Consider the following 21285-nt stretch of genomic DNA (forward strand, 5'->3'; position numbering starts at 1 on the left):
TTGAAATAGCTGAACTTACAATGGTCACAGTAGCTTCAACAGCAACTAAAACAGCACCTACCAAAACAGACCCAAAGTTGGTAGTGGACGAGTGAGGTATGATCCCCTACTGAGCCCGTTATTTAACTTTTGTTTTACAACCGGTTTCGGCTTTTTAAGACCTTGTCCATTTATTACCTACAAACGCTGCTTTGAAAGTTTAGGCACATTACAAGGGAAATTGTGCACAAACTATCCAAACATCAAATAAAGTTTAATTTTTGTAATCCAAAAAAAAATGGAAACAACATACATAGACGCTGCTATTTGCATACATGTAGCAATTTTTCTATAATAATCACTGGACAATGCCCAAGGAAGTCTGAACCAGTTGTAAAAGGAAAGAAAAGTTTAATAAATGACACCCTTAGTGGAAAAAATGCCTCATTCATTCCCTAAGTATATATCTGTTACACACTGCTGTTACCCGTGATATATGCTATCACTACTGTTCAGCCTGAAATCAGCTTTTCCACAGCGTCTCCTCGCTCGATACAGCGATGTGGAACACCAAAGCTACTTTTTATATTTATTCCCTCTCGCTGCCCAGATATTTGGCTAGTAACATGATTATATATTTGCATATTTACAAACTGCAGCGCTCAGATCTCTTCATCTGGAGAATTAGAGACTGACAATTTTGGAAAGCACTGTGCGATGGGTGTGTATATTCTCGGATGGCGTGAAAGGTCCCCAACTTTCATGAGCAGTGGTACACCATATTTGATGACGAGTGCAGTATCAACGTCGATCTGCAGCGTAGCATACGGGAGTAGCCAGGTGTAAGGTGGTTGAGGTATCCTAGCTCGAGAGGGTATCCAGGGTAGTGGCCACCATCCTTTCTCGTACTGATAATGGATATCTGGTACTTCCACTGAAGACGTACACTGAATACTTCCGATTTCTTCCAATCACTTTTTACGCAGTCAGCGTCCATTCACCGACACGTGCTAAGAGAAAGGTCAACTAGTAACGATATTCGTATTCTTGGGGCACGCGAAGCAAACTGAACTAGCCACGAATGGCTGGATTGTCATTCGCCTCACTCGTACAGATCAATGAAAAAGCAACGGAACTCGTAAGCCCTACTGTCTTGTCGTCCACTTTCAATTACGTTTATGCAGGATTCTTGAATCATCCGGGCGAAGGCTACACACAAAATTCACTGTTGACCAAATCCAAGTCCTGTAAAATACGAGTAACCACGATATTCTCGACAAAAAGTTATCCTTTGTGGGAGATAAAAAATAGCATCCACCATTTAAGGTACTGACCTGCAAACAATCAGTGCCAATCGTGTACTTGAAAACAAATCATGCAATAATGAATTTGACCTTGTGCCCATTACACATGTTGTACAAATGGAGATGATGTTTTAATTATTGACGACGCCTTTGGCATAATTGTTTTTATTATTCTCCATTGCATGATGTAATTTTAGTAAGTACTAATGATTTTGTGCCTACATTACTGTAGTAATTTCACCATTACTTAAGCTTCTGTTTCTCACTTTCGTTGATATGGCTTTTCTAATGAATGTGTCTTTCTGTTCAGGAAGTTTTACTTCTGATGAAGGTATATTTATATATACCGAAACCTTGGTCAAGAATTTTAATAAAAAATTTTATCCTGCAACTGTTTTTGGCTGTCATCCTTTATTGTGAAGAATTTTAACAGTTGCTGCCGCAGCCATGTTTAAAATCATGGAATATACAGGGAAACAAGTTAAACAACTGATACGCCCAGTTTAGTGCCACTGACATCGCCGGTGCGCTTTATTCGGAGGTAGAGACTTCGGATTTGTGAGGTGAATTTGCGTTCCCAGTATTCCACTCGCAAGTGGAGATGTGGTGGCGTCAATTTATTGATCAAACTGCGCGCCAATGAAATCCGAAATTCTCCTCTGTGTGGCCGGGAGAAACGGCATTTTATACTACTGACTGAAGTATTACTCTGCCAAATGGGCATGCTAGGATCAGCCAGCTGTCCTCTTGGCGATTATCTAGAACATACTCTTCTCTGTCTTGTTCTATATCCACATCTCTTAGTGCAAACAGCTTTATACTGCACAAGTCAATCATAGTCGCCCACATCAAACACTCGTGACACTGCGTAACTGATTGGAAGCTGGCAGAAGCAAATCATCTCCACTAGGATAGGAACGTGGTATTCGCGCGCTATCTTCACTGTTAATCGACAGTAAAGGGTTCCCCCTTCACGGCACTGCTTCGGAAATGTAGAACCCAAAGTTTCAATTCTCTGTCCACCGTTGTCCTTCAAGTTTAAAACCGGAAACTGTCTTCCACGGCAAAATTGCTTAATGAAGGTAAATGAAAAAAATTGCCGCTAGAACGCACTGCTGAGCTCATGACGCAATATTGTGCATTGTCCTGTGTATATTGTCATTCTGGCACACACTGCTCTATTTTAATGGTGATCGATGGTAGTTGCAAGCAAGAACACATGAACGTAAAAAACATACACTGAGTCATGGGATAGCTCCTAATATTGTGACGAATCTCCTTTTGCCAGATGTAGTGCCGCAACTCGACGTGCCATGCTGCCTCTATAGCCATCCGTAATTGCAAAAGTGTTGCCGTGCCTCTCGATTATGTCCAACAAATGTTTGATAGGATTCATGTCAGGCGATCGGGATGGCCAGATAATTCGCTCCAATTGTCCAGAATGTTCTTAAAATCAATCGTGAACAATTGTGGTCCGGTGACGTGGCGCATTGTCATCCCTAAAAATTCTATCGTTACTTGGGAAGATCAAGTGCATGAATGGATGCAAATAATCTCCAAGTACCCAAACACAACCATTACTAGTCAATGATCGGTTCAGTTGGCCTAGATATTCCATTCCACGTAAAAACAGCCCACACCATTATGGAACCACCACCACCACCACCACCACCACCACCACCACCACCTTGCACAGTGCCCTTGTAGACAGCTTCGTGGAGTCTGTGCCACATTCGAACCCTACCATGATCTCTAACAAAATGAAATCCGGGCTAATCTGACAAGTCCACGATTTTCCAGTCGTGTAGGGTCCAACCGACATGGTCACGAGCCCAGGACAGGCACTGCAGCCTCTGTCGTGCTGTTAGCAAAGACACTCGCGTCGGTCGTCTACTGCCATAGCCCATTAACGCTAAATTTCGCCCCACTGTCGTAACGGGAAAGTCTCTCCGCAGCATTCCCTTCCATCGTTAGGATCTCATTGTTGATTAATTTTACTCTTCGAGAAAACTTGTATTTAGAAGAGGTAAAAAACCTGAAAGACTGTAAAGCTCTGAGAAAGGGAATGAGTTATCGGCGCACATCTTAACTGAATGGGCATTCGGTCGAAAAAGTCTAAGACGTAGGTCCGAATCCCCTTTCATAATATTAACTGTTATATGAGGTGTATTCGAAAAGTATCAGCAGTTTAGTCTCTAAAACAGAAAAAAGGCCGATTATTTTCGTACATGCATACATCCACGTCTACAATTAGTCGCCTAGTTCATGTCCATGCACTTTTCGTATCATTAATTTAAATAAAGAGATCCGCTTCAGTTGGAATGATTATACAAATCGCGACCAGTTTCATTATGTTAAAACTCTTGTCTTCAATTGTATAAACTTTTTGTATTTGGCAACGCATAACATTCGGTCGAGCCACTCAATGCAAGGGCTCCAAATCCCTGCGTCTGGGCGGAAACTGTCGGCCCTCCGGGCAGCCGCACGGTGGGAACCTTAAGGCAACCCGGACGACGGACAGTTTTCGCCAAGACACTGTGATTTTGGAGCCCTTGCACTGACTGGCCCGACCGGATGTTATGCGTTACCAAATACAATAAGTTTATACATTTGATGATAGATTTTTAACATCCCGAAACCGGTCGTGGTTTATATAATCATTACTACAACTGAAGCAGAGCTCTTTAAATAAATTAACCATGCCTCTCAGTTGCGAATGTCCTAGATGCCAGATACTGTACTTTCCGTATCGTCGCAGAAAGTTCTTCAACCGCTCCGCAAAGAAGTTCTCAACCTGAGAACTTAACTCGTTGACAACTGCTATCGTTGAGTTCCGCGTCATCTTCAAATAGTTGTCCACCATTGCACTGTTTCAAAGCTGGAAGACGTAGCAGACGTTGTGTGCGAGATCGGGATTGAAGGGTGGCGGTCGAGAAGCCATCAACCAAAGTCTTACTGTTGGTACGACCAGCGATGTGTGGACGATCGTTATCGTAGATGCCTATCCCCGACAGCAGGTTCCCCTGCGTTTCGTCAAACTTTTCAACTGTCACAGTTAACCCACTGAGGATGAAATCAACAGAATGCGATTTTTGTCCCACAAAACGGAAGCCTAACTGTTCGGCTATGGAGATTGCTTGAATGTTCCCAACTTTAGCCAATTTGAATGGGACCACAGCATTGGTGTAATTTATTCACGTTTCATGTGAGAAAAACACTAGTTAGCTTAACATTATTTGCTCTGTGTTGGTCGGTAAGCACTTTCGGTACCCACGTTGCACACAATTTGCAATACCCGAGCTTTCCTTCGGCAAACTTTTAAATACTGAAGCGTCCAGTAACAGTAAATTTAAAAGCCAGAGCACAAATCATTGATGATTAAACTATGGTGCAAAATTTCATAGATGGGTCTTGATACTAGGCCTGGCCACTGCATTACTCCAAGCGACATCATGCGGTTGCTTGTTGTTTGCTTTAGCCCACAGTCATTATTCATGAATCAAAACTATGTTCTGTGGCTTCATAATCAATCACTAGATACCGCTACACTTGTGCAACTTTATCCTGCACTGCCAACGTTTAAATATAAGTAATCAGCCCTTATTCATCGTATATAAGACGGCCTTCTTGTGTGAGACAATCTGGAATTTGTTGCATCAAATATGGGTAAAACCTCACGTTTTTCACACTCACTTCGTCGTAAGCAAATGACTGTCTTGACACCTGACAAGACAATAGGATTTATGTCGAAAGCTTGATGTTACTCAAGATTTGACGTGAATAAAACCTTGACTGTTTGAAGATGTCCCTTGCGCGAGAACGCCAGTCTTTCGTCAATACTCATGAAGGGTTCAAGAGATGCAAGATGCACTGCTGCGTACGGTACCATATTGGGCCCCCGATTGTTTTTCTTATCTCCAAACAGCTGTTGTAAGCGTCCATGCGGAAGATATTCGCCCCTAGAACTGAACAGTTGTGGAACCTCGAGGACAGCAGGTAGGTGCTGTCGGGGAATTTCGGCGCCAGGTTCCCGGAAGCGATGTGACGGGCCGAGCACGTGTAGCGGCGTGCCGCCCGCCCGCCTCGGCTGCGGGCATATCGACCGGAGCGGCGCGGCGCTGTGTCGCTGCCGCCGGCCAACGACCCTGCCCTTCAGGCCGCGCCGCGGCACGCGCACCAGGTCAGGAGCCGAGCTGGTGCCGGTGCTGCTGCCGCCATCGCCGCCGCGCTTACCTCCGCCGACGCAGGCGCATTGATCCCCAGGCCGAGAAAACCACTGAGGCCCAACTCTGAGCCGAATGTTGCAGGACCGTCACAACAACGCACCTCGCGACTCTCGCCGCTTTGACGAGCCTCTGGAAAGAAGTGTGTGCTCTTTGCGCGGAAATTGTCGTAGGGAAACTGTCAACTCTGGAGCCACCTTACAGCTGTGCTGACGTCATTTTAAACGAAAACTGTTCTTAGGCCCTTTCTTTCGGGTTGTTAGCCTTAAGAAAGTGTCACACTGAGTAAGATTTGCTGAAAGTTTACCTGACGGAACGCGCGACGGCTCCCAAGCAGGCACAGCTGTCTGTTTCTCCACCGGGTGCTCCGAGTGTTTTCGGGTGATTGCTCCGGTGCTATATTCCTAGTGAGAGTCTGTGAATGCTACCTGCGTTGGCCAGTCAGGAGTCCCACCGCCGTCTGACATCGCAATCTGCCAACCAGAGTCCCGGTGCAAGCCTCTATACGTCGCGCACGTCTCCACAATGAAGCAAAGAGAGCGTTACTGTATTACTTTATGCATATAAGAAAGATCTTTCTTATATGCCGAGAAATCTAATTGTAACAATAACCTCCATTTGAGACAGATATTTAGCCACCAAACAATTTGCAGCATACTTTGCACCCTATGACAGCTTTGGTAGGCGCCCCTGCCGTCCCCCGTGCCTGTTACACAAACGTCATGCCACTGTAATGTAAACTTCAGCAAAACTTACAACCAGCGTAACACGGAATTTGCGTGGTTAAAATGATAGCATCTCTGAAGTCCACGATACAAGAACAGTTAGCGTGTGAAGTCTGAATTTTCGAGTAGGCGGATGAACCTTTTATCACGCGCACTTGTGGAAAGATGAGCATCAGTAACCATCCCAATGGTACCCGGATTTGTGCCGGTTGCGTGGTCTCAACGGTAAGTGTTGACTGAGCTGGCTTTCACGGCACGCCGTTAACTGCGTCAATATAAATGGAATAAGCACAACTGATCATTAAACGGCTTTTCACAGTCTACTTTTTCCAGCACAGAAAATACCTGTGGCTGAAAGTTGAATTCCCCGCCATGTTACGTAGGAGCCAACCACATTACGCGGTCCAAATCTTTTCACAAACGTAAAAAATAGTTTTAATTGACACAGAGCATAAGGACGTACCCTCTAAAACACATAAGAAAACTTTGCAGCGTCATTAGTAACACTGCAGATCTAATAAAGCCACTTCATTTCATGATGTGGAGTCAGGGGCGGTAAGAAGTATCTAAAAGTCGGCAGCTAAAGCATACTCCCGATATTACCATAGATTAACAGCTTGTCCCTGCGGCACGAATTCATGATGAACTTCAAAATCAGCATTGCTTTAACATTTGACCTGACAAGTTTTTCTTTTTCTCTCTCTCTGAAAACCTTTCCCGACCCACTGCCAAGACTGAAGCTTGGTCTCAACATCATAACTGTAGATCCATGTCTCAACACCAATTATGATTAGCTTACGGAATATGCGATCCAAAAGCCCTCCACACAATGCGAGGCGAAGGTCTTTCTGCTCTTTGGTCATGAGCCGTAGGACGAACTTGGCAGCAACACGATGCATTCCAAGTTGCTGTGTCAGGATTTCATGAGACGATCCGACTGAAATGTTACATTCTTCTCCAATCCCTCGGATAGTCAGTCTTTGATTGGCACGCACATTTTCGTTGGCGTTTCTGACATGAGCATCGTCGGTAAACGTGGAAGGGCGTCCTGAATGAGGGCTATCTTTAACTTCCACCCGCCCATTTTTAAACCGCGTGAACCATTCGTTAACACCGGGAACACCTTGAGCACTCGTCACCGTAGGCTTCCTGCATCATTTGGTCTGTCTCTGTAAAGGTTGTCTTGAGTTTCACAAAGAATTTAATGCAGATGCGTTCCTCCTTTAACTACGCCATCTCCAAATTCGCAAACTGTGCGACAGAGACATAACGTTCTACTCCATACAGCACTGAACAATAATTAACACACAAACTTCCGGCAGTTAACTACTAAATACAGGCATGTGCAGGGATGCCAACCGCATTTCACTCAATCAAACTATTGGTGTGAAATTACAAATGATGCAGAATTAACAGACCTCGTATTCTTTCGAAAGTCAATGACTGCAGTTTGCAAGGAACGGAATCCATGAAGTACGAAACGAATCCCTCGTGTTGCTAACTCTTCCCAGGCCGGTAGGGTGACGATCCGAAAGCCACCAAATCCTCTCTGCCCATATGTATTCCATAGAGTTTCGGTCTCGTGCAGGAGGAATCCAGTCGAGAAAACTCACTCTGTTTTGCGAACAACTGCCTCATCCACTGACATGTGGATAGGGGACTGGTCCTGCTGGCAGGATAGCCTTACTGATGGGACCATAAAATTACTCATAACATGGGTATAGTGGCCAGCATCAAGCCGACTCTCTACGCTGTGACGCATCCCAAGTCCACGGAAACATGACCAGTCCCAAACTGCAACAGACACACAACCACTGCGAGATGACTCACAGATGTATTTGCGGCCTGTATACCCCTACTGGATTATCATTCGCTCAGGGCAATACACATTCGTTCGACAGTATCACGTTCCAAAACTCGTGATTGACATTCTCTTCGGCATACGTTATTCAGTGGAGTCTATGATCATAACGGAGCCTCTCCTTGACGGCCGCAAGTTTGCTACGTTGTCCAGCTTCCCTAAGGGGGCGTCTCGTGAGGCTTTGTTACACGCCAACGTCCAGTTCTCACACGCCTACTGGGTTCTCCAGTATCTATGTTCTGTCCATCGTCGCGCAGTAGGCTCAGGAGCCCCACATGGCGCCCCAGTCTCCGTCACCGTCAAATTCCCTTCTCCCCTAAGAACAATGACGCGCTCACGAACAGTCTGGTGACGATGAGGCATGGGCCATGAATAATGTTGACTAGACCGAAAACGATGTGGTGCATGTACTTGACCTTACTCGTATGCGGTCATCGGCTATTATAGAACGAATGGTGCACTTGCACACCTAACTAGACGCGACAAACTGTTGGTTTCTTATATTGATGATACTATGTGATTCTCATGTATGACATCGAACAGAAGTAGTAAATTTAAGTTTCCGACTCCAAGGAGGTTATTCTCCACCAAAAGTGTCTCACTGACTTATAGCCAAAATTCCGTCGCATCTTCAGTGGGAAATTAGCTGCGCATCATCGAACACAGAAATGTGTTTCATATAAAACAACGGAGAACACAGAACAAATTGTTTTACCAGAAGAATTTGTGTCTGAACAAAAAGAAGAAACTTTATGGATTCGAACATGGCACACCTTACATGTAAAACCATCACATTGTTTATTCGCCTACAGAGACCATCCAGTTAACATGCACGACATCTGCAGATAACACCAACACATTCTGTTTGCAGGAAAGATTTGTCTTCTTAGAACAAATCTGAAACACTGACAAAGATTAGTTCCTTGAAATTGTAGAAGTAACATTTCCTCGTCTGCAGTTCCCAAGGTAAACAGAAAAATGTGGCACCTTCCACGTCATTCACGCCAGTGCTGTACTGGCCTTTAACTCTGGCTTCGATTTCCGCGACTAATTAGTGTGTTGTCAAGTACTGCTACAGACATAACGGAGACACCTGTGTTGAAGCTCTGCATCTTTACATGTAAGACCAATCTTTCTATGCAGTAACTATTGATTGTCATGGTTGTGGAAGATGTGTGCCTATTCGTCCGTGCAGCTGACTGATAGAGAACCAAAGCGGGAGTTTTCTGGTTAAATGTACCGAAAACTATATGCTCAATTTATCTAACAGCGGTGTCTACTGTAAACGGCGTTTATGACTCGTCGACTAAAAAAATAATTTAAAAAATCAGCGAAAAATGCTGGCGAGTGCAGAGGAATGTTTTACGACTAGTGTGGTCAAATACTGAAGACAATTGTCACGGAGAAACGTACACTAAGTGATACAAAAGACGTCAGCACAGCGAAGAATACCCTCACTGATTTGCAGAACTACGTTGTTACGAGTCCGACCATCTGTGGTTGGCTGTCTGAACTTCATGAGGGCTGACGAGACGTTCAGTTTATTTGCAGGAAGAGCTCGAGTTTACTGTCTGAACAGTAATGAACCAGAAACGTCCGCAAAGGTAATAGTTTAGCATTCCTGATGTGAATTACACTAACGATCAACTGGTACTTTAAGACAAGCAACTAATTGTCTGCTACATGTATTGTTCCTTAACCCGACAAAGTCTTCCAAAACATCAATATTTTAGTATTACATTCAGGTGTATCTAAGATATTGCCAAATATCTACCTAATAGTCACCCGACATGAACAATAGCCAGTATTTGTGACATAAATGCATAACGATACGGCTCTACAGTTTTAAGATGTACGAAAACAAGTAAACCTGTGGCGGGATGTCAATAAACAGCAGAAATATCCATACAATACAGTTTCACAGTGTATTTACATTATGGATAAACTCCCAGTACTGTGTTAGTCGCTCAACTCCCCTTCCGTGCCTATCGCTACTGTACAAGTAAAGGCTATGGCCACCATAGCCTTTATACTTACGTTTCTTATTTACTTCCTGAAGGGTAAGTCTACGAGTCTGATATTCACTATGTAAGTAATATCAGGAAGATCATACACCTCTACTTCACACAGAGGTGAATACTGAGCCTATCATGATCAATTCACATACATTTGGAATTTCTATATCAATAGACTGATTCAAATTTAACAAATAGCACGTTAACAACGAAATAATTGTCTCACACACTGTGCTACAGCAGACGTGAGCGTACACCAAATAATCATCAAAAAGTGTCTGCATTCCTAATAGTGGACGTTAATACGGAGTGTGTCAACTCTTCACATTTATGACGGCTTGTACTCATCTGGGGACACTTTCAGGATTGGCAGCCCATTCTCCCTATAGAGCGGAAGCCAGAGAAGTTACTCAAAATGGCTCTGAGCACTATGCGACTTAACTTCTGAGGTCATCAGTCGCCTAGAACTTAGAACTAATTAAACCTAACTAACCTAAGGACATCACACACATCCATGCCCGAGGCAGGATTAGAACCTGCGACCGTAGCGGTCACGCTGTTCCAGACTGAAGCGCAGAGAAGTTACTGATGAACGCTGCGGGCTGGAGCGAATGTTTTAACTCCCCGTCCCGGAAATGTTCCATTGGGTTGGGTCGAGACTGTGGGCGGGCTAGACCATTTTTGGAAAGTTTTTGTTCACAAGTCATTGTCGCACTTATTACAGGCCGCACTGTCATGCTTATACAATCACCGTCTCCAAACCGTTCCTCTACCGTAAGCAGTACACATGCTGTAAATTGTGAACATATCCCTCCGCGTTTAGTATTTTTCTTAAATGCACTTAGAGGACTACACCCTAACACACGAAAAACAGTCCTACACACTTTAACACCACCTCCTACGTACTTTACTTTGGCACTATATATGGTGGCAGATAACGTTCTCCAGGCAATCGCCAAACCCTTCTATCGTATTATCACAAGCATAGCGTGATTTTTCACTCCAAATCACACGTGTCCAGTCATCCACTGTCCGCTGATGTAGCTCTTTTCACTCCACCTCAAACGCCACTTAGCACTGACCACATAAACGTGATGCGTGTGAGGACTTGCTCGACTCTCGTACCCTACGCACAGTCGCTGGCCTGCTGGCAGCACTCGGGAACGCCGAGAGATTCCTTCCGCTGATTTCATGCGACTTTTTACGACCATCCTCTGCAATGTTTTACGGCATCTGCCAGTCAATACGTAAGGTCTGCCTGGTGATGATTTAACTACGGTTGTCCTTCGCGTGTCCATAATCACTTGGCCAGCTTTAGAACGATTGAAATGTCCTAGACATCCGATGACTCGTCTACTTTCGGAGTCACTGAGCGATTCTGACTCACCTATTCTGCTGTTCCTGCTTCTCTACCGGCAACACAATACTCCTCGGCTCCGTATATACTGGTGGGTCCGCTTCTCTTCAAATCTTGTGAACAATTTCACATTACATAGCGGTGTCCGGATAGTTTTGATCATGTAGTATATATGTCTGAAATAGGTTATGGCTTGAAAATAGAGCCTGTTGGCTTTTAATTGTCTCCCAATATAATTATGATGAATAACGTCCCGTAACTTGAAAATAATGTGTGTAATTTTCCCTCGTATTTGTTTTACATTGGACAAACGCTTGTCGCATCGTTAGAAGTGTTTAACTGTATAGGTGTGAGTAAAAATTAAGTCCCCCATCTGATTCTAATGTGTGGCGTACACCGCGTGTATCATGTAATGCTCTGACGGTTAAAGGTAAAATCGAATTCGTATACCCCGATTACGGAGGCCGTAAGACGGACTTAATAATTAGAGACAGATTTTAGCCGCGAATCACCGACAACTCCTTTTATTTGGCGTACAAGCTATATTCAGTTCTACATCAGAATCGCGAGCCGGCATGCGACGCTGACCGCGACGTGCAGACGCCAGGCGCCGCGCCGAAACATAGGCGGTGATTCACGCAGTCGTCACGTCAGCGGGCGGGCTCCGACGTGATGTTTTCCTGGACGTGATTCTTTCGGCTTCTCTGGGAATTAGTATTGCAACACTTCAGTACCAGCCAGGGATTTAGAAAATGAAACCACCACCTTTCCCACCTTTCAATACAACAATGGCAACTTGTGACAAAAAACTGTTCTACAATAATAACAGACGGCAGGGTGAGCACACATTACGAAAATTCATCACCCCTCTACTTGCCCTGAAACCCACACGCGGCAGTTAAAACTCTTGAAAAGAGTGAAAGTTGAGTGGTGTAATCAGATACGGAGCAAACGATCGAGGTGGACGAACATACGACAGCAAAAATTGGCACGTAACCATTCAGTATCCTAGTTTGGGAAATTCTTGAAAACCTAAATCTGGATGTTGGAAAGTTGCTCTTTTGACTGCATGAGTGAGGAGCAAACGTGAGGCGCATGAAGTGAATGAGACTAGATTCGCCGGAAACAAAATCAGCTGTCGACCGTTATGGATTTAATGTAGGTTCACAGCTTAGGATTCCGTCGGTATCGTCGTCGTTAGAGCAACATCTGAAGCTTTATCGATTTAACTGACATTTCTTGAAACCCATGGGAATGTAAATGGGGATGGTCGAACGAAAATTTGGGCTTCCTTCGAAATATGAACCGGGTAATTTAAGTCCAATTACCTCTCCAAGGTCGACCAGGAAAGCAGTTTCATAGATTCACCGATTAAGGTCAAGGGGCAGTATAAACACAGCCTCAAAAATTACTGAAACGTCTGATAACGCATTCAACGAAGGAAACTTGTTCTAAAACACTATTTTATTAAGTGTTATGCATTACAAGCGTAAAGGCATCCTACTTAACTCATGACAGCTCGGGGTTACTTACAGTGCGGACGATAAAAGGAACCCACATTGAAGTACCTGGGACACCTATAATATTATTTGGATCACTGAAAACGTCATAAAATTTCATTTTTGATTTTGAAGATTGTGCCAATTATTCATAGAAGAATCTCCACTCCACACCTCCCCACAGAGACTAGAGAGCGTATCACATGTAAAAGAAGAATATTATGAAAGACTGTTTTCAATTCCCATTATTCGTTTGAGGATACCTCCTTATCCCAAAGTACGACTTTTCATGCACTCCTTACCTTTAAAAATCTTTCTCTGGGCTTTGAACTAAAAGTTTATAATTCGTCAATACCTTTACAAAGGCAAAATCATATCTATAATTTGCTCTATTTATTACACGTTAACAAAAAGAAAACAAAATTTTGCTCGAATAAAAATTATAATTAACCCCTTACGAGTGTCATAGGTCTCTCTATTCGTATTTCTGGACTTAACACCCTCCTGGTCAAAGGTGAGCGAATTCGCACAGATGACTTAATTTTTCTCCTGCAGTTGAAGAGCCGCTTAGCGTCGAAACCAACAAAAGTAGCTGTGTTTAACCGCCTTACTTTGTTCTCATGTAAATTTGGCATCGTAATCGCGAGTAACTCAGCACTGTGTTTTATGAGATACGATGAGTGCAATGTTCTCGGCAAACTTTGCATAGCCTCTGTGCTATAATGTCATCTCAGCTCCAAGGGAACATGAAACGTACGTAAAACAATCATCATAGGCTGTGAAAAATATGACAATATGGGTAAAATCATTTTAATCGAAACACGTACTTTTTATTGTGACAGCATGTTTGAAATTCCTTTTAAAATAGCCTACTTTCACAACTGAACTATTCGCGTGAGTGCTTCACTGTTCCAAGCATGGTTTATCTGACCCTCTCAGCACTGATGTCAGCGCAACCATAACTAGATTATGATGTCAAACTTGTTATGAATTACGTTAGAAGAATAATTCTGCAGCAGCCAGTATAGTATAAGTTGCGGATGATAACTATTAGTAAGAGACGTGTTATCACAGTAGAGCTAAGTGTCAATGAAAACAATTTCTGTATCGAGTATTGTGTTTATATTTTAACAAAATTAAACTCTGCAGTAATTAACACTCATAAACTCCAATCATCGCCAGTAGGTCACAGTTATAAATACAAGTATAGGACTTACCAGTGGCTACAAACGTGTGATCAGATTAAATGATGTACGTACTTGTGAAGAACGGCTTAATCATTACAAACGTGTAGTTATATTTCGCTTTTAATTTTTGCGAAAAAAATGAAGCCGTACACGACGGGAGTCCAAAATGTAAACTACACATTATTGTGGCAGGAACAGTAACTTTTATTAAATATTCCACTACGAATCAAAGTGAACAGATACATGGCACTATTTTCCAACATTGTCACCAAGTCTTTGCAAACAACGGTCAGTACGTTCTAACAATCGTTCAGCTCCTCGTCTACAAAAATCCGCTCCTCGGACACGGCGAAATACCGCTGTATGTACGTCCTCATCATTGGAGAATCTTTCTCCTAGATGTTCTTTCATCTTGCCGTAAAGACAGGAAATACATGCTGCAAGACCCGAATTTCCTGATCAATTTAACCCACGTCAGTGTAGCTATGGCCAAATTATTTACACTATTTCACTACAGTTGGATGTGACGTTGCACTTGATCCATATACCGCCGGAGTTTCACAATGAATCTGTATACAATCTGACATTTTTCCTACAAGAATCGTACTACCCACGTACTTGTTTCTAATTGCTGCGTCATTTCAAAAGTACACTGTGATCCACCTGTTACTCTTAACGCGGCAGATCTGGGTCTGCAAGAAGCCCGTAACATGTACTCTCTTCTGACAGTGAGCCAATTCTTGTTGCCCAATGGTCTTAGCATGAGACAAGTGGAACATATGGACGACGTGTTAACTTGTTTTCTTAATTCCCTACATAACCTAATATATTCTGGATTGTTCAAAGCAGAATAATGCTTTTATGCATCGTATGTAAGACCTCACAGTTACTAAATCATCGACTTCTCGAAATGTAAAAGTTACGGTATTTGTTGGCCATCAGATCGCGAATATAGTTTTGTTTTAAATTCGATTTGAACTATAAACTTAGTTTTGGAAAATACAAAGGCTTTCTTCTAAACTAACTGCCGTTAGTGCCTTCAAGACGATTATCTTCGTTATGTCTAGACTCCAAGGACACTGCTAAAAGTTTCTGGCAGATGTACGCATGATATCGCGGCCAGTCACTGCTAAACGAACCGAACCGCCGAACACATTGAGAAATTTGTGTTTCTAAGTGCTAGCGTCAATTATGATAGACGGCGAGAAAATTATTTTTCCGCCAAATTACAAGTTTACAACATACCTTTTGGAAAGTTTACAACATACCTTGTAATATCTCTTTATAGTCGATGAATTATTCTGATACAATTCTACCCTTGAATGACGTTTACAAATTTTCTATCTTCATACTCGCACAATCCATGCGCAAAATAGTTTCATACAATACTATGCCATGAGCGCATAAGTATTCTTTGTAGTACTCTCTCTGGTGGTTGTTAAAAAAAAAAAAAAAGAAAGGGGGCTTCCGAGATTGTCTTCGTGCCGATTAGCCTGAGCTTGGTTTGGAAGAACTGTAATCTGATTATTGAGATTTATCACAGAAGATAACTGATACGAACTGTACGATTGAAGGGAAATATATATAGATGGCTCCTTCAAATAAAAGGTGTGTATTTGAAATTTGAGAATTAATGATATTTATCGATATATTGCGTAGTTGTTAATCAGAAGGGACTTCCGAAAGACTGGATACGAACCTGCATTTAATAATCCAAGAGCTCCATTATTTCTTCGGAAGGTTAAACTTCATCAAAGCCAAATATCCGCTTGATCTGAGGTTTCCCGACTGATTATACAACGCTCCCAAAATTACGAGGCATTTTATTTGTACAGATTAGCAGACGGCCGCAAAGCACGAGCCTGCAGAGAATAAGAATCATCGCCTGATTTCATTCTAACAAGTAAAATTTCAGAATCATTTTGAGTGACTGAGCTATGACTGTGTTTCCTATCATGAATGATTGATTGCTCGAACGAATTGAGAGCTACATAATCACGTAGATAGGAGGAAAAATTACAACCTTTTGGAATAAAGTTGGAATCGAAATATATTGATGTTTATGGCTGCAACGTTCCAATGCCAGCGGATGATTAATAATAATAATAATAATAATAATAATAATAATAATAATAATAATAATAGTATCGGATTGCTGTACATACTGAGATATAGATTTCCAAATCAATCTTGCGGCCCCCACATAAAGGTTACCAGAGATCGACAAAACACTAGCACGATTAATTCCAGATTCTGACGATTTTGGGCAAATCTTGAATGGTGCATTGGCCAAATCTGAGGGGTCGCGTACCCTATTCATGAGTGTAGTTTACACGAAGCACATTAAAAACGGTTGAATTGGCGCTACAAATAACCCCATTTCTTGAAATTGTCATTAGGTTTCCAAATACCACTTCCCAAGCGATGCGATGTCATCCAGCTCGTCAGTTTCGTTCAATGTTTGGAGGAGTGAAGTCTCAAAAGGCAAAAATTATTCTGTGAGCTGCAAATCTGAACGTGCAGTTTAGCGTTTTATACAGGGCTCCAGAGGTAACTGGAACAGATATTCCCTAGATCTGCAATTTCTACTTGTAGGCTTCAGTGTTCGAGCAGTGCCCAGTTCCGATCGAGAGCCATCTTTTAGGACTCACTCATCCCTTGCATCCAGATCTCGCTGCATTTCCGGGAACTATATACAGGCCACGCGCCAGCGAACAACCTAACAGCACAGCTACAGAACGGAAAGAGATGACTGCTGGTTAATATACCTGCTACGGTCCACATTACACTGTCCCTGGTCTGGAGAAGAAACCTTAACGAACTGAAGCTGCCTCAGGCCGCGCCGCGCGTTGCCGCCTAGTATCGGGCCAGGTGCACAGCCCGGCGCTGCACTAGCCGCTTTTTTCGCGGCCCGCTGCAGCAGGTCAGTGCACTCGCGCAGAGCCGCCAAGCCAGAGAGCTGCGGAGGTGAGGTGAGGTGAGGTGAGCAGCCGGCCTCAGCATCCGCGCTTCCGCGTAGCAGCACCACGCCATAGGCTGTGCGAGACGCGTCCTACAGACTTGCAGCCGCTCGACAACAGAACCAACAGTGGTTCAGTATCGCGGTAACGTCCGAAAAATAACTAGCTGCAATACATCCAAGTGTACATCCCGCATGCAATTGCACAGCGCATGGCGAAGGGCACATCGTGCACGAATCTTATGGGGATTTCTCGTAAAATTCCGGATACTGTTATAAGGCAAAAAAAACCTGCACTGCACACACAACTTCAGAATAAAGGTCAAGAACACGAAATAGAAATTTTGGTGACGCTTATGTCCCCCTCTTAGGTCAATTCCTGGTTGCGTGTAAGGTGACTGATCTTTCCCGTTCCATTGTAGCAAGCTGTTACAGCAAACGGTTTAAAAGTGTTACGAAACAAAAAGAGTCTCGTTGCGAATACATTCGCAACAGACTGTTTCTGAAGTGACTGATTTTTTAGGTGCTGTAGATAATATCCATCTGTTCACTATCTACGCCAATGGCACGTATTTTGTCTGTTATATAAATTCACAGGTCACTCGAGGAGCATCGTTTCAAATCGCATGAAGTGCACACATCATGATTCCACAGGAGAGTGAGTGAGTGAGAGAGAGAGCGTGAGTGAGTGAGTGAGTGAGAGAGAGAGAGAGAGAGAGAGAGAGAGAGAGAGAGAGAGAGAGAGTTTCTCTTCCTAATCAAAAGAAATATATTAATATTCTCGTCGGCATGACATGCGTATTTATATTTATATAATATTCCAGAATCAGTCATGACTTAAATCACTTCCTATTGCATGAAAGCGCCATTTTAATTTTTTGATTCTACTTAATACGTTTTGAACCAATTCACTTAGCAAAACACTTTATTATCTTATCATGTTTTCACATAATATGATCTGAAACGTTCATTTCAATTCAATTTGTTCTTGATTTTATTGTTGGCCACCGCTCATCACGAAAGAAAATAATGATATTAACACGTTGCTGATCGTAGGTATCTGTGTTTTACAATCTTGTACTTACAAGGGAACCTCCCCATCGCATCCCCCTCAGATTTAGTTATAAGTTGGCACAGTGGATAGACCTTGAAAAACTGAACACAGATCAATCGATAAAACAGGAAGAAGTGGTGTGGAACTATGAAAAAAATAAGCAAAATCTACAAACTGAGTAGTCCATGTGCAAGATAGGCAACATGAAGGGAGGTATGAGTTCAGGAGCGCTGTGGTCCCGTGGTTAGCGTGAGCAGTTCGGAACAATAGGTCCTTCGTTCAAGTCCTCCCTCGAGTAAAAAGTATACTTTTTTATTTTCGCAAAGTTATGATCTGTCCGTTCGTTCATTGACGTCTTTGTTCACTGTAATAAGTTTAGTGCCTGTTTTGTGACCGCACCGTAAAACCGTGCAATTAGTAGACGAAAGGATGTGCCTCTCCAATGGGAACGGAAAACATTTGATCGCAAGGTCATAGGTCAACCGATTCTTCCACAGGAAAACACGTCTGATACATTCTATACGTTCGATCCCTTAAGGAACTTTCCGATTCCTTACAGTTCAAAAAATATTCATTGACCTTGTTATTGAAGTCGCGAGCTATATTTGCTGGATTCATATTGCCCACGGAATACATTTCACGTATTTAATGCACTCTCGTCCAAAGTAGTGAACAGTCAACTGCCAGCCAGGGAGCCTCGTTAGCAGGAATACTCTCTCTTCCGTGCGCTGTAGTCGACTGACGTGTGTTTCAAGGTTTGTTTAGGTGTAGCGTCCCCGTACTACGGCGCAGTTACCTCGCATCGGACGGACGGACGGACGGACGGACAGATAATAACTGTCTCAAAATGAAAAATTAAACTTTTCAGTTGAGAGAAGACTTGAACTAAGGGCCTCTTGTTTCGCAGCTGATCACGCTAACCACGGGACCACTGAGCTCCTGCTCTTACTATATCCTTGATATTGCCTATGTTGCGCATGGGTTTGCTTATTTTTTTCATAGTTCCACACAACTTCTTCCTGTTTTCTACATTGATCTGTGTTCAGTTTTTCAAGGCCTATCCACTGTGCCAACTTATAATTAAATCTGAGGGGGGTGCGATGGGGAGGTTCCCTTGTTAGTACTGTTTCCTCTTGCGAACAGTCACATTCATCGTCCTCATTAGTCAGCCCGCCAACTATCAACCTCTTCCCAGTTGTCTCTAAATCTTGTTCTCCATAGTTAACCGACATCCAGTTTCTAAGTCAGGGTGTATACGTGGACAAGGAAAAAAAATTCCCGGATTTTTCCCGGATTTCCCGGTTAAAAATACACTTTCTCCCGGGCGAAAGTACACTTTTTCTATGTTAAGTGACAGTATACTCTTCCTCAGCACTGTAAAACTCATCAATCCTTTGAATGTTTATTGTTTTATATACCGACGTAGAATTTCCCAGCACTTTCGAAAATGAATCTCAGGGGGGAAAAACACCTTTGATATGCAGCAACATGTACGCTGCATATTTTCGTATTACGAAGGTATAAATTTGAATTCCAACAAACACCGCATGGCACTTCCCGAAGCACGGAAATCGAGATTGCGATACGCTTTTGTAAGCGTTATCTCGCCAGCTGATGACAGCATAGGACACGTGATCTAATCAGCCAATAGCAATATCACTCTTAAGTATCGCGAACACACAAACAACGAAAGTTAATGGTTTAAATAAACATACATAGCACTCACATATAGTATTGGTCTCTAAGCTGGAAGAGAAGCTAAGTTTCCACATATAATGTTGATCTTTTTTGCGCCTGTTACACTTAAAGATACATCACACAAATGTACCAGTAAAATTTTTAATAACGACGTAAATGTCTGATCTTCTGGACTCTAAATTTTTCTAAATGGTCGTCCTGAAAGAGTTGACTTTTAATGAGAGTGAAACGCTTTGTGATGTAAGAAATTCATCGTACATTCTCGCATATAGTTCATCTTGCGTGTAAGTAAATCTGCTTTGAATGTAGCGCTTTTCAAAACACCATTCACAATATTTTTCCGCGACCTGTTAGACACAGGTTCGGTTCAGCAGTTGCAACAGAGCGCCAGATAATAGGCGTCATCGCGCTTGCGCAGCTACGATGACGCAGGAAGCTCATATGTTCGTACATGTAAAACATTAAAAGATCTTACATTGTGTCATAAAAGGAACAAGGCAAAAGGATACTTCAAAAGCGTCGGAATTTCATGAACCATACTAAAATGCATAATTCGGCTTCAAATGCACAATCGTATGTAAATTTTCTTAGAGTAAGCACTCAGTCTTCAGGCCACAAGTGGTTCATCGGGACCATCCGACCGCCGTGTCATCCTCAGGTGAGGATGCGGACAGGAGTTGCGTGTGGTCAGCACACCGCTCTCCCGGTCGTTATGATGGTTTTCTTTGACCGGAGCCGCTACTATTCGGTCGAGTAGCTCCTCAATTGGCATCACGGGGCTGAGTGCACCCCGAAAAATGGCAACAGCATATAGCGGCCGGATGGTCACCCATCCAAGTGCCGGCCACGCTCAACAGCGCTTAAGTTCGGTGATCGCACGGGAACCGGTGTATCCACTGCGGCAAGGCCGTTGCCCAAATTTTCTTTCCATAATTATGTGAACTATTTTAATTAATTTGATAGCTCACTGCCACAAAAATCCGTTTTGTTATTGTTTAGCGTGAGAGCAATAAACGAAGAGGAAACAACAAAATCACTGAACGTGAACACAGGTCACGTCGCGACGACCCACGTCCCCACCACAACTCAGACTGCTCTGTGCATCAGCCCCAGATTCACTATATTTTCGAATCGGGGCAATATTAAGAAGTGGCGCCCAGCCACACTTCTGTAACTGCTCAAACGAATCTAATTTAAACAGTTATCACGTCACGCTTATCGGAGGCAATTTGTTGTTATAAAGCATTGCATAGTCTTCCTAAAGCGTTTGATAGACTTTGCTGTTGGTAGACGCTTGTATGAGCACTGTTTTGTTGTATACGGCTCATTTCCTTTGTAACTTTATTTTCGTTTTTTTTTTTTTTTTTCTTTCTCGCGTTCATGTTTTGCTGCTGCACCATTATTCTGCAGTAGCAGGATGCAGT

The 21285-nt window shown here is 43.0% G+C and overlaps 1 protein-coding gene across 6 annotated transcripts in view; it reads right to left on the minus strand.

Moving 5' to 3' along the window:
- Window positions 1–21285, minus strand: part of LOC126162871 (pumilio homolog 2) — a 593093-nt gene that overhangs the window by 402490 nt on the left and 169318 nt on the right. The window lies entirely within an intron of this gene.

This window comes from Schistocerca cancellata, chromosome 2, assembly GCF_023864275.1.
Source record: "Schistocerca cancellata isolate TAMUIC-IGC-003103 chromosome 2, iqSchCanc2.1, whole genome shotgun sequence".
NCBI classification, from domain to species: Eukaryota; Metazoa; Arthropoda; class Insecta; order Orthoptera; family Acrididae; genus Schistocerca; species Schistocerca cancellata.